At 44.6% G+C, this 10974-nt stretch overlaps 1 protein-coding gene across 1 annotated transcript in view; it reads left to right on the top strand.

Moving 5' to 3' along the window:
- Nucleotides 1–10596: 10596 nt before the first annotated feature.
- The window catches only part of CLUAP1 (clusterin associated protein 1), a 133193-nt gene continuing 132815 nt past the window's right edge, over nucleotides 10597–10974 (top strand). Inside the window, exon 1 of the mRNA XM_038420669.2 lies at nucleotides 10597–10602. The gene's annotated coding sequence lies outside the window, so the exon portion shown is untranslated. The remainder of the gene's footprint in view (nucleotides 10603–10974) is intronic.

Raw genomic sequence — 10974 nt, 5'->3', positions numbered from 1 at the left:
CAGGAACCTATCCTTGCAACAAAGCCCGTTGCCAACTCTGCCCACATATCTATTCAGGGGATACCATCATAGGGCCTAATCACATCAGCCACACTATCAGAGGCTCGTTCACCTGCGCATCTACCAATGTGATATATGCCATCATGTGCCAGCAATGCCCCTCTGCCATGTACATTGGCCAAACTGGACAGTCTCTACGTAAAAGAATGAATGGACACAAATCAGACGTCAAGAATTATAACATTCAAAAACCAGTTGGAGAACACTTCAATCTCTCTGGTCACTCGATCACAGACCTAAGAGTGGCTATACTTCAACAAAAAAGCTTCAAAAACAGACTCCAACGAGAGACTGCTGAATTGGAATTAATTTGCAAACTGGATACAATTAACTTAGGCTTGACTAGAGACTGGGAATGGATGAGTCATTACACAAAGTAAAACTATTTCCCCATGGTATTTCTCCCTCCCACCCCACCCCCCACTGTTCCTCTGATATTCTTGTTAACTGCTGGAATTAGCCTACCTGCTTGTCACCATGAAAGGTTTTCCTCCTTCCCCCCCCCCCTGCTGTTGGTGATGGCTTATCTTACGTGATCACTCTCCTTACAGTGTGTATGATAAACCCATTGTTTCATGTTCTCTGTGTGTGTGTGTGTGTGTGTGTATATATATAAATCTCTCCTCTGTTTTTTCCACCAAATGCATCCGATGAAGTGAGCTGTAGCTCACGAAAGCTTATGCTCTAATAAATTTTAGTCTCTAAGGTGCCACAAGTACTCCTTTTCTTTTTGAAAAAAACCATAGAAATCGAGGTGGGGGTGTTAGTTTGACTTTAACTTCCCTCTATCCTCAGCCAGAGTTTGAGAGAATTTCAGATTCAAAAGTCAACCGTTAATGCCCACAAAAATGCATACCTCTCTCTAGCAGCTAAGATAGAGACTCCATTTATCCTCTCCTCATCCCTAAGATAGGGGAACTGCCATCCATTTCCTATTACTGTCTTGACTCCCTTCCCCCCCCCCCCCCAGTTTATTTCCTTTGCTAAAAGAAGGGCTGGATGATAGATCATTTGAGAGCCTCTGACCTAATTAATGCACCATGATTCCCACTCACACATAGAACTTATATTACTTTAAAAAAAAAAAAGAAGAGGACTTGTGGCACCTTATAGACTAACAAATTTATTAGAGCATAAGCTTTCGTGAGCTCTTCTTTTTTGCGAATACAGACTAACACGGCTGCTACTCTGAAACATATTACTTTTAGGGTTTATGATTACAGATATACATAATAAAGAACTTGTATCATCATATAAGCAGTAATGTCACAGATACATCAGATACATTTCTAAAAATAATATGGGATTGTTTTAGCCTTGTGCAATGAATACTAGCCTGACTCCCACCCATTTCTCTGCCTAAGACTGGGCAGAACTGCTTCTCTCCTACCCTGCCTCCTGATGCCCTGGACCTTCTCTCACCTGCCCTGCCTCCTGCCTCTCCAGAGCCTCCCTCTCCTCCCTTCCCTCTGCCTCCTCCTGCCCCTGAACCCCCCATCATTTGCCTTTCCACCCCTACCCCCCTCTGCTGTGGACCCCCTCACTGTTTTCTTTCCCATCTGTGCCCTGCCTCCCCCTGCTCCTAATCCCCCATCACTATACTGTTTCCCCCTGCTCTGAAACCCCTCATCACTTCTCTTTCCACCCCTGCACTGCCTCCACCTGCTCCATACCCTGCCATCTCTGCTCTGCCTCCCCGTGTGCCAGACCCTGCCTCCTGCTCCCCCATTCCCCTGCAACCCCCAGTGCTCCCCAACTCTCCCCAGCCCTCTTTCACCATGTCTCTCCCTGCCTATTCCCCTGAACCATAGAGCAGTAGCCATTTTGCCTATAGGCATGGCTTCAATCTTATTGAAAATGGTGGAGGTCTCATGCAGACAGACTGTAGGGAAATGGTAGCATCTTTCTGGCTTCAGCCCTTTTGACAGCCGTAGGAGATGGTGGCTATTCATGATGTGACGGATTGTATCCCGCATTATGAGTGTCACTTGATCTGCTGGGGTCTCACTGAGCCTACCCGTTCCACCGGCCTGGGCTTCCTCACCCTGTCTTTGCTGTGCCAGGCCCTCAAGCCTTCTCTAGCACACACATACAGGTATGACCACACCCAGCTGCAGAGACAGACTGAAGTCAGCTCTGTGTGAGAGGATTCAGCTCCAGGATTCACCCAGCATTCATGTACACACCCCCTTGGGGAATAAACCCAAAATAGTATTGTCTTGTGCTGTATAGAAAAATCTGTGCAGCTCAAGCTCATAAAAAACACCCTCTCCCTCAGTGTGGAGAGAGATATGCACAGCTTCTTCCCCACCCCCCGGTTATGAATTGCACAAACTTGGTTATGTTATAAACAAGTAATAAGTTTAACAACTACAAAAGATAAATTTTAAGTAATTATAAGGGATAACAAACAGAACAAAGCAGATTACTGAGCACACAAACTAAGCTTAATACATTAAAGAAATAGGTTACACATAGTAATTTCTCACCGTAAATGTTGTTTAGGCAGGTTGTAGAGTTTCTGCAGCTCAGAGTTCCAGTTATATCTCTTTACAGGCTAGATCACTGTTCTCAGCCTGGATTCAGCCCTTGCCTTCCCCAGCTTAGTTCCTTGATTTGTTTAGGAGCATTCAGCAGTCTTCCTTCTCTCATGGGGAGGCAAATGGAGAACCCAGATTGCCTTGCTTCCCAACCTTAAATAGAATTTACATAAGGATGGAAGCTTTTGTTTCCAGTGGAAAAGTACCAGCAGTGTCCAAGGTGGTATTTTGTACCAGGTGATACTATCACATGACCTTGCAGTGTCAGGGCAACCATGAGACAAGGTTCATTTGCAAGGTCCCCAGGAAGGAACTCCTGAGAAGGTGGGGGATCCACATCTTCGAAGACTCAATGACTTTTCCTAAAGGCTCATTAAGGCTGATTGCTTACTGTCTGGTGGGCGTTTCCCAAGCACATACCAACACAGTTGTAATTGTTACATAGACAATATTCCTAACTTTAGATACAGAAATGATACATGCATACAAATTAGATAAACACATTCAGTAAATCTTAACCTTTCCAATGATACCTCATATGACCCATCTTGCATAAGGCATATCTTAGTTATGCTATATTCATATCATAACAATATTTCTATGAAGAATATGGGGTGTAACATCACACATGAGTTTGGCGCCTTTCATCATGTTTCCATGGGATAGGTTAAAAACATCTCCAAATCACTAGAGTCGCGACCGGATGACGAGAGTTGGCAATCTGGAGCTGTTATTCTGTGCACCTTATCTGCTATGCTATTGTCTATTGGTAAAGTGCCCCCAGGGACTTTATCAGCTGTGTATTCAGAGCACATACACAGTTGAGCCAGGTGAGCTGTAATGCCTAAACTTAAACAAGCTGAATCAAAAGGGCTTAAAGCATAGAGAGCCTCATTCTCAGTTCTGCTGTAGCCTTTTTACACCATCCTGGAAGATTGACAAGGTCTTAAAGTGGGCAGATACAGTCCCCTGTGCAGGGGACCTCCCAGCCCTCCAGCTCAGAGGAATTCTGAGCCTAGATTAGATCTAGTACAAGGGCTTTGCACTGGTCCTGCTTCTAATCTCTGGAGCTGGGTGAGTGGAGACTAGTGTGTCAGGGATATGGCTAAAGCACACTGCACTACGGCTATTTTCTATGGAGCCACGGGAAGCAGAACATAAGATGAGCAGTCCTGGGGTTTCCCTAACTTACATGTGAGGACCAGGCAGACCCTGTAAAACCCCAAAATATGGGGGAACCCAAAAGTGGCTTAGTCACCTCCCCTGTCCCCCCATGCCTGTCCCAAGTATAGTAGTAGAATAACTAAGAATCTGGCCCATGGATTTTGAAATCTTTCCCGATATTATTCACAAGTTACATCCAAAACTCTTTGAATTAAAATCTTTGCCTTCAGCATATAGTTGCAAATGTGATTCAAAGCAAATAGGACTAAAATGACCTGCAAATGGTGTCTCTTGTGGGTTTTTGTAGATGCTTTTTTAATGATTATCAGCTTTAGTTAATCAAAATTAATTTTACTCTTGGCTTCCCTGATTTCCAATTAGTATTTATTGAGCAGCACTACAGCCATTGAGCTTTTGGGTACTTGACGAGGAAGCACGGGTAAGTGGTAAACAATCAATCTGCTCATGAATACCCCTCCGGTTCATCATGTGTGTGTGTTTTCTTTTCATTAACAGTTATAATAATCAGATATATTTCTAAATTGTTCCCATTTCCCATCTCCTCTTGGCTTAATTTTTTCTATAACTCTTATCCCTGGTGAGAGGTTTTCTTTTAAGATTTAATTTAAAGGAAAACTCTTGTGTATTTTGAAGTATATGCTGATCAGCACATCTAATTGCAAAGAGCAAATCACTTTAAAAGAAAATGTGCAAGGCCTAATTTTTAGCCTGGCCTACCTTTTTGGAAGGCACAACTGATGTCATTGTGATGTCTGACTACCTGGTATGTATGCAGAATTGGGTAATGACATTAGTTGTGCCTGCAAATAATTAAAAGTGCAGTTATATGCATCTGCAAATTATGAGCACGGGGAAGGGAGCCTGTGTTTTGAAAATCTGGCCCTAAATGTCATAAATACCAAATAATAAAGAAACAATTAACAATGAAAGAGGCAGATGCCATCATGATTTGGAGGAGAATGGAGAGAATGCGCAAGCTGTCTGTGTGCCTGGGAAAATAGGGGCTGTCAAAGCTATATTCACTTAAAAAGCTTTGTTTAATTTAATAATGGTTTAACAATGTTAAATTAACTTGTAAGGTAAATTTTATTTCAAAAACCAAACAGTTCATGCAGTCCCAGACAGATCAGTGAGATCTGCTTTCCTTTCAGACCTAATCTGCATCATCAAGTTAGAACTTCCTCCTGAGAAATGTCAGTGAATTGGAGCTTCCTGGGCAAGACCATTCATAGCTCTAGTGAGCTAAATGGCAGGTATAAGTGAAAATGGTTTTGAATATCCATTTTTAAAAATACATCAATGGGTTTGTCATTTAGAAACTATAATTGCTGGATATTTCTGATAAGACTTCTTCCCATCCCATTCTTCCAGCACTTACGCACTTGCTTAACTTTACTGCTGCGAGTAGTCCCAATTGTAGTCAATGGCACTAATCGTGGTAGTAAAATAAAGTTATTACACAAGTGTTTGCAGGATCGGGGTCTTAGTTCCTTTTTTTTTCCCCAATAAAGAAGCTGTGAAAATCCACTTGAATTCTTAGATCTTTTCTCCTTTATTCCCTAAATGACTTTTTAAACAACTGCAGTGATGCTCTCGTTTTCCAGTCCTGCATTTGGCATAGAAGTCTGTAATAGTGGCTCTGATTGATTGTAGGATTGAGCCTTACTGTAGAAATTGGCATGGATTTCTGCAGTGAAGGGATGAGTGAAACTTCATGCAGCCAAGGACAGTGAGGGAGGCAGGAGAGGAGAACACATTACGTTTTCATAGATGTTTGAAACCTGAATTGCTGAGGATCAACAGTTTTGTCTGAACGTTACCAGTTAGTCCAGATCTGATGTACGTGTTCTGTGGGTGGCTCACTGGGTTACTAAAAAGTCTGACATGGTAATTTTTTGTACTTAAAAAATAAAATCCTTGCTGTTTCTAATATCACTCTGGACAGTGGGAATAGAAACCTGTTTTTCTCCTGGTGAATGATAAACTGTTTTACTGTTTGAAGGAGAGAAGGTGGTAAGTTAATGTCTTTTATTGGACCAACTTCTTGTGGTGGAAGAAACTTAGCCCTGGTGTACCCTACAAAGTTAGGTGGATGTAAACCATCTTGCATCGACCTAGTTGTGCATGTGTCTACACTTTGTCTCTCACCAATGTAAGCCCTCCACTACGCTGACATAGTAATACCACCACCCTGAGCAGCATTGAGCTATGATAGAGGTAATGTAGACACTCGGTTACCTATGTCAATCCTAACTGTCCTCCAGCAGCTGTCCCACAATGCCTAACACTGACCACTCTGGTCACAATTGTGAACTCTACTGCCCATTGGTCACTGAGACCAGAAGTGCACCCACCCTTAAAATCGTGCATATTTTTGAAATGCCTTTTTCTTATGTCCATCTTAGCAAGCACACTTAGCTGCTCTCTGTTGTTGTGTGCAACTGCCCAGCTGACCATGCCAGCTACATGTTCCAGATGTGCTCCAGCCTGGAGTAGACAGGAGATATTGGATCTCCTGGGCCTGTGGGTAGAAGAGGCTGTGCAAGCACAGCTACAGATCAGCTCTAGATATGTGGACATCTATGAGCAGATTGCATGGGTGATAGAGGAGAAGAGGTACAACAGGAACCAGCAGCAGTGCTGCATGAAAGCAAAGAAACTGTTGCAGCTGTATTGGAAGGCCATGAAGATCGACAGTGGATCCAGTGCCACGCTGCAAACCTGCCACCTTTACAAAGAGCTGTGTGTCATTCTTGGCGGAGACCCCACCACCACCCTGCACACCCACTGTGGATATCTCCGAGGAGACTGAGTCACAGGCCCTTGGTATGACGGAGGTCTATGAGGAAGTGAGGGAGGATCAGGGACTTGCTACCAGGGTGGGAGGGGATCCAGCTATGCCAGGAGCAAGGATCTTTTTGAGACTCCACTGCAGTCTAATCAGTCCCAGCAGTCGAGCATGGGTGAGTCCATGATTGTTAGTGTGTAGCAAAGTTATGAATTTAAGCTCCCAGGCTTGTCTTTTGAAGGTGTTGTGCAGATTTCCTTTGAGGATGAGGATTGACAATTAGATATGGAGTGACTGCATGATGAAAAGTGTTCACCCAAGGATGACATGGTGATTTTGTCATTTTATCTTTTTTTTGTGTGTGTGGGAGTTTATTCGAGAGCATAGTGAATGGTTTCACCTACATAGCTGTCTTTGGGGCATTGGCATCCCCAGTATGCCATTTTTTTCATGGGCCGGCTCGAGGAAGAATTTCTGGACAAATACACCACCGAACCAATGATATAGCTGAGATATGTCAATGATATTTTCATCATTTGGACAGTTGACCTAAACTCCCTCAAATATTTCCATCATCACTTCAACAACCATCACTCATCCATTAAACTCTGTCGGAATGCTTCTTTAGCAGCATCAATTTCATGGGCACCATGATAAGCCTGAGCAATGGAACCCCAAGGACAGCTATATACAAGAAACCCTGGATCACCTCAGTTAGCTTCACGGGTCCAGTAATCACCCGCAAACACACCGAGAAATCTGTTATCTACAGCCAGGTACTCAGATACCATAGTTCTGAGGAGAGAGTCTGGGATACACACTTGAAACAGCCTTACTAAACAAGGACACACACCAGAGAAGTAGATCACATCATGGAACGGGCCACCCAAATACCCCGAGAGAAGGGGAAAAAAGCACCTACCACCCCACACTGGAACGCATGCAGGGTATCATTAAACAGTTACAACTCCTGTTTGATGAGGAGCGCATCCTGAACACTCTCCTCTGGCATTCAGACAATCCCTCAGCCTCACCAAGCTCCCCATCATAAGCAAGCTCCCCACAGAACAGGACACACCAACTAAAAAGACAACAGACTCTTCCATAACAACAAATGCAAAACCTGCAGACATCTCTCCACTACTATACTCAATACGCCGCACAACATACCTTTCACACTCCATGGGTCCTACACATGCCTATCGCAAAGTGTGATACCACATCCTGGGCACTGAATTCCCCAATAACAACTGGTTAGGTGAGACATCCAGCCGCACTGATTGGCTGGAACTCTACTTAAGATAGAGGCAAAGGAAGTTGTCTGAGGGTATGTCTACACTATGAAATTAGGTCGATCTTATAGAAGTCGATTTTTAGAAATTGATTTTATACAGTCAATTGCGTATGTGCACACTAACAGCATTAAGTTGGCGGAGTGCGTCCTCATTACCGTGGCTAGCATCGACTTACAGAGCGGTGCACTGTGGGTAGCTATCCCACAGTTCCCGCAGTCTCCGCTGCCCATTGGGATTCTGGGTTAAGTTCCCAATGTCCAATGGGGCAAAAACATTGTCGTGGGTGGTTTTGGGTACATGTTCCTTCCTCCGTGAAAGCAACATCAGACAATCGTTTCATGCCTTTTTTTCTGTGCAGACACCATACCATGGCAAGCATGGAGCCCGCTCAGCTCAGCTCACCGTCACTGCTGCTGTTGTGAGCATTGAAAACACCTCCTGCATTATCCTGGAGTATATGCAGAAGTGGGCTAAGAGAGCATGAGGAGGATTTTGATGAGGACATGGACACAGATGTTCCTGAAAGCATGGATGTGGCAAATGGGACATCATGGCTGCAATGGGGCTGGCTGACACAGTGGAACGCCGATTCTGGGCCTGGCAAACAAGCACAGACTGGTGGGACCGCATTGTGTTGCAGATATGGGATGATTCCCAGTGGCTGCGAAACTTTTGCATGCATAAGGCCACTTTCCTGGAATTCTGAGTTGCTTTCCCCCACCCTGAAGTGCAGGAATACCAAGATGAGAGCTGCCCTGACAGTTGAGAAGCGAGTGGCGATAGCCCAGTGGAAGCTTGCAACATCTGATTGCTACCAGTCAGTCGGAAATCAATTTGGAGTGGGCAAGTCTACTGTGGGGGCTGCTGTGATGCAAGTAGCCAATGCAATCATTGATGTTCTGTTATCAAGGGTAGTGACTCTGGGAAATGTGCAGGTCATACTGGATGGTTTGCTGTAATGGGGTTCCCTAACTGTGGTGGTGCAATAGACGAAACCCATATCCCTATCTTGGCACCAGACCACTTTGCCAACCAGTACGTAAACTGCAAGGGGTACTTCTCAGTGGTGCTGCAAGCACTCGTGGATCACAAGGGATGTTTCACCGACATCAAAGTGAGATGGCTGGGAAAGGTGCATGATGCTCGCATCTTTAGGAATTCCGGGCTATTCGAGCAGCTGCAAGAAGGGACTTACTTCCCAGACCAGAAAATTACCGTTGGGGATGTTGAAATGCCAGTAGTTATCCTTGGGGACCCAGCCTACCCCTTGCTCCCATGGCTCATAAAGCTGTACACAGGCAGCCTGGACAGTAGTAAGGAGCAGCTCAACTATAGGCTGAGCAAACACAGAATGGTGGTAGAATGTGCCTTTGAACATTTAAAAGCTCGCTGGTGCTGTTTGCTGACTAGGTCAGACCTCAGCACAGTCAACATTCCCATTGCATAATGACAGGTTTCAGAGTAGCAGCCGTGTTAGTCTGTATTCGCAAAAAGAAAAGGAGTACTTGTGGCACCTTAGAGACTAACAAATTTATTAGAGCATAAGCTTTCGTGAGCTACAGCTCACTTCATCGGATGCATTTGGTGGAAAAAACAGAGGAGAGATTTATATACACACACACAGAGAACATGAAACATTGGGTTTATCATACACACTGTAAGGAGAGTGATCACTTAAGATAAGCCATCACCCACAGCAGGGGGGGGAAAGGAGGAAAACCTTCCATGGTGACAAGCAGGTAGGCTAATTCCAGCAGTTAACAAGAATATCAGAGGAACAGTGGGGGGTGGGGTGGGGGGGAGAAATACCATGGGGAAATAGTTTTACTTTGTGTAATGACTCATCCATTCCCAGTCTCTATTCAAGCCTAAGTTAATTGTATCCAGTTTGCAAATTAATTCCAATTCAGCAGTCTCTCGTTGGAGTCTGTTTTTGAAGCTTTTTTGGTGAAGGATAGCCACTCTTAGGTCTGTGATCGAGTGACCAGAGAGATTGAAGTGTTCTCCAACTGGTTTTTGAATGTTATAATTCTTGACGTCTGATTTGTGTCCATTCATTCTTTTACGTAGAGACTGTCCAGTTTGGCCAAAGTACATGGCAGAGGGGCATTGCTGGCACATGATGGCATATATCACATTGGTAGATGCGCAGGTGAACGAGCCTCTGATAGTGTGGCTGATGTGATTAGGCCCTATGATGGTATCCCCTGAATAGATATGTGGACAGAGTTGGCAACGGGCTTTGTTGCAAGGATAGGTTCCTGGGTTAGTGGTTCTGTTGTGTGGTGTGTGGTTGCTGGTGAGTATTTGCTTCAGATTGGGGGGCTGTCTGTAAGCAAGGACTGGTCTGTCTCCCAAGATCTGAGAGAGTGATGGCTCGTCCTTCAGGATAGGTTGTAGATCCTTGATGATGCGTTGGAGAGGTTTTAGTTGGGGGCTGAAGGTGATGGCTAGTGGCGTTCTGTTGTTTTCTTTGTTAGGCCTGTCCTGTAGTAGGTGACTTCTGGGTACTCTTCTGGCTCTGTCAATCTGTTTCTTCACCTCAGGAGGTGGGTATTGTAGTTGTAGGAATGCATGATAGAGATCTTGTAGGTGTTTGTCTCTGTCTGAGGGGTTGGAGCAAATGCGGTTATATCGTAGCGCTTGGCTGTAGACAATGGATCGAGTGGTATGATCTGGATGAAAGCTAGAGGCATGTAGGTAGGAATAGCGGTCAGTAGGTTTCCGATATAGGGTGGTGGTTATGTGACCATCGCTTATTAGCACCGTAGTGTCCAGGAAGTGGATCTCTTGTGTGGACTGGTCCAGGCTGAGGTTGATGGTGGGATGGAAATTGTTGAAATCATGGTGGAATTCCTGGGAATGGATGAGTCATTACACAAAGTAAAACTATTTCCCCATGGTATTTCTCCCCCCCACCCCCCACTGTTCCTCTGATATTCTTGTTAACTGCTGGAATTAGCCTACCTGCTTGTCACCATGGAAGGTTTTCCTCCTTTTCCCCCCCCTGCTGTGGGTGATGGCTTATCTTAAGTGATCACTCTCCTTACAGTGTGTATGATAAACCCATTGTTTAATGTTCTCTGTGTGTGTGTATATAAATCTC

This window comes from Dermochelys coriacea, chromosome 10 (assembly GCF_009764565.3).
Source record: "Dermochelys coriacea isolate rDerCor1 chromosome 10, rDerCor1.pri.v4, whole genome shotgun sequence".
Lineage (NCBI taxonomy): Eukaryota > Metazoa > Chordata > Testudines > Dermochelyidae > Dermochelys > Dermochelys coriacea.
This window is presented reverse-complemented; position numbering and strand designations above follow the sequence as displayed.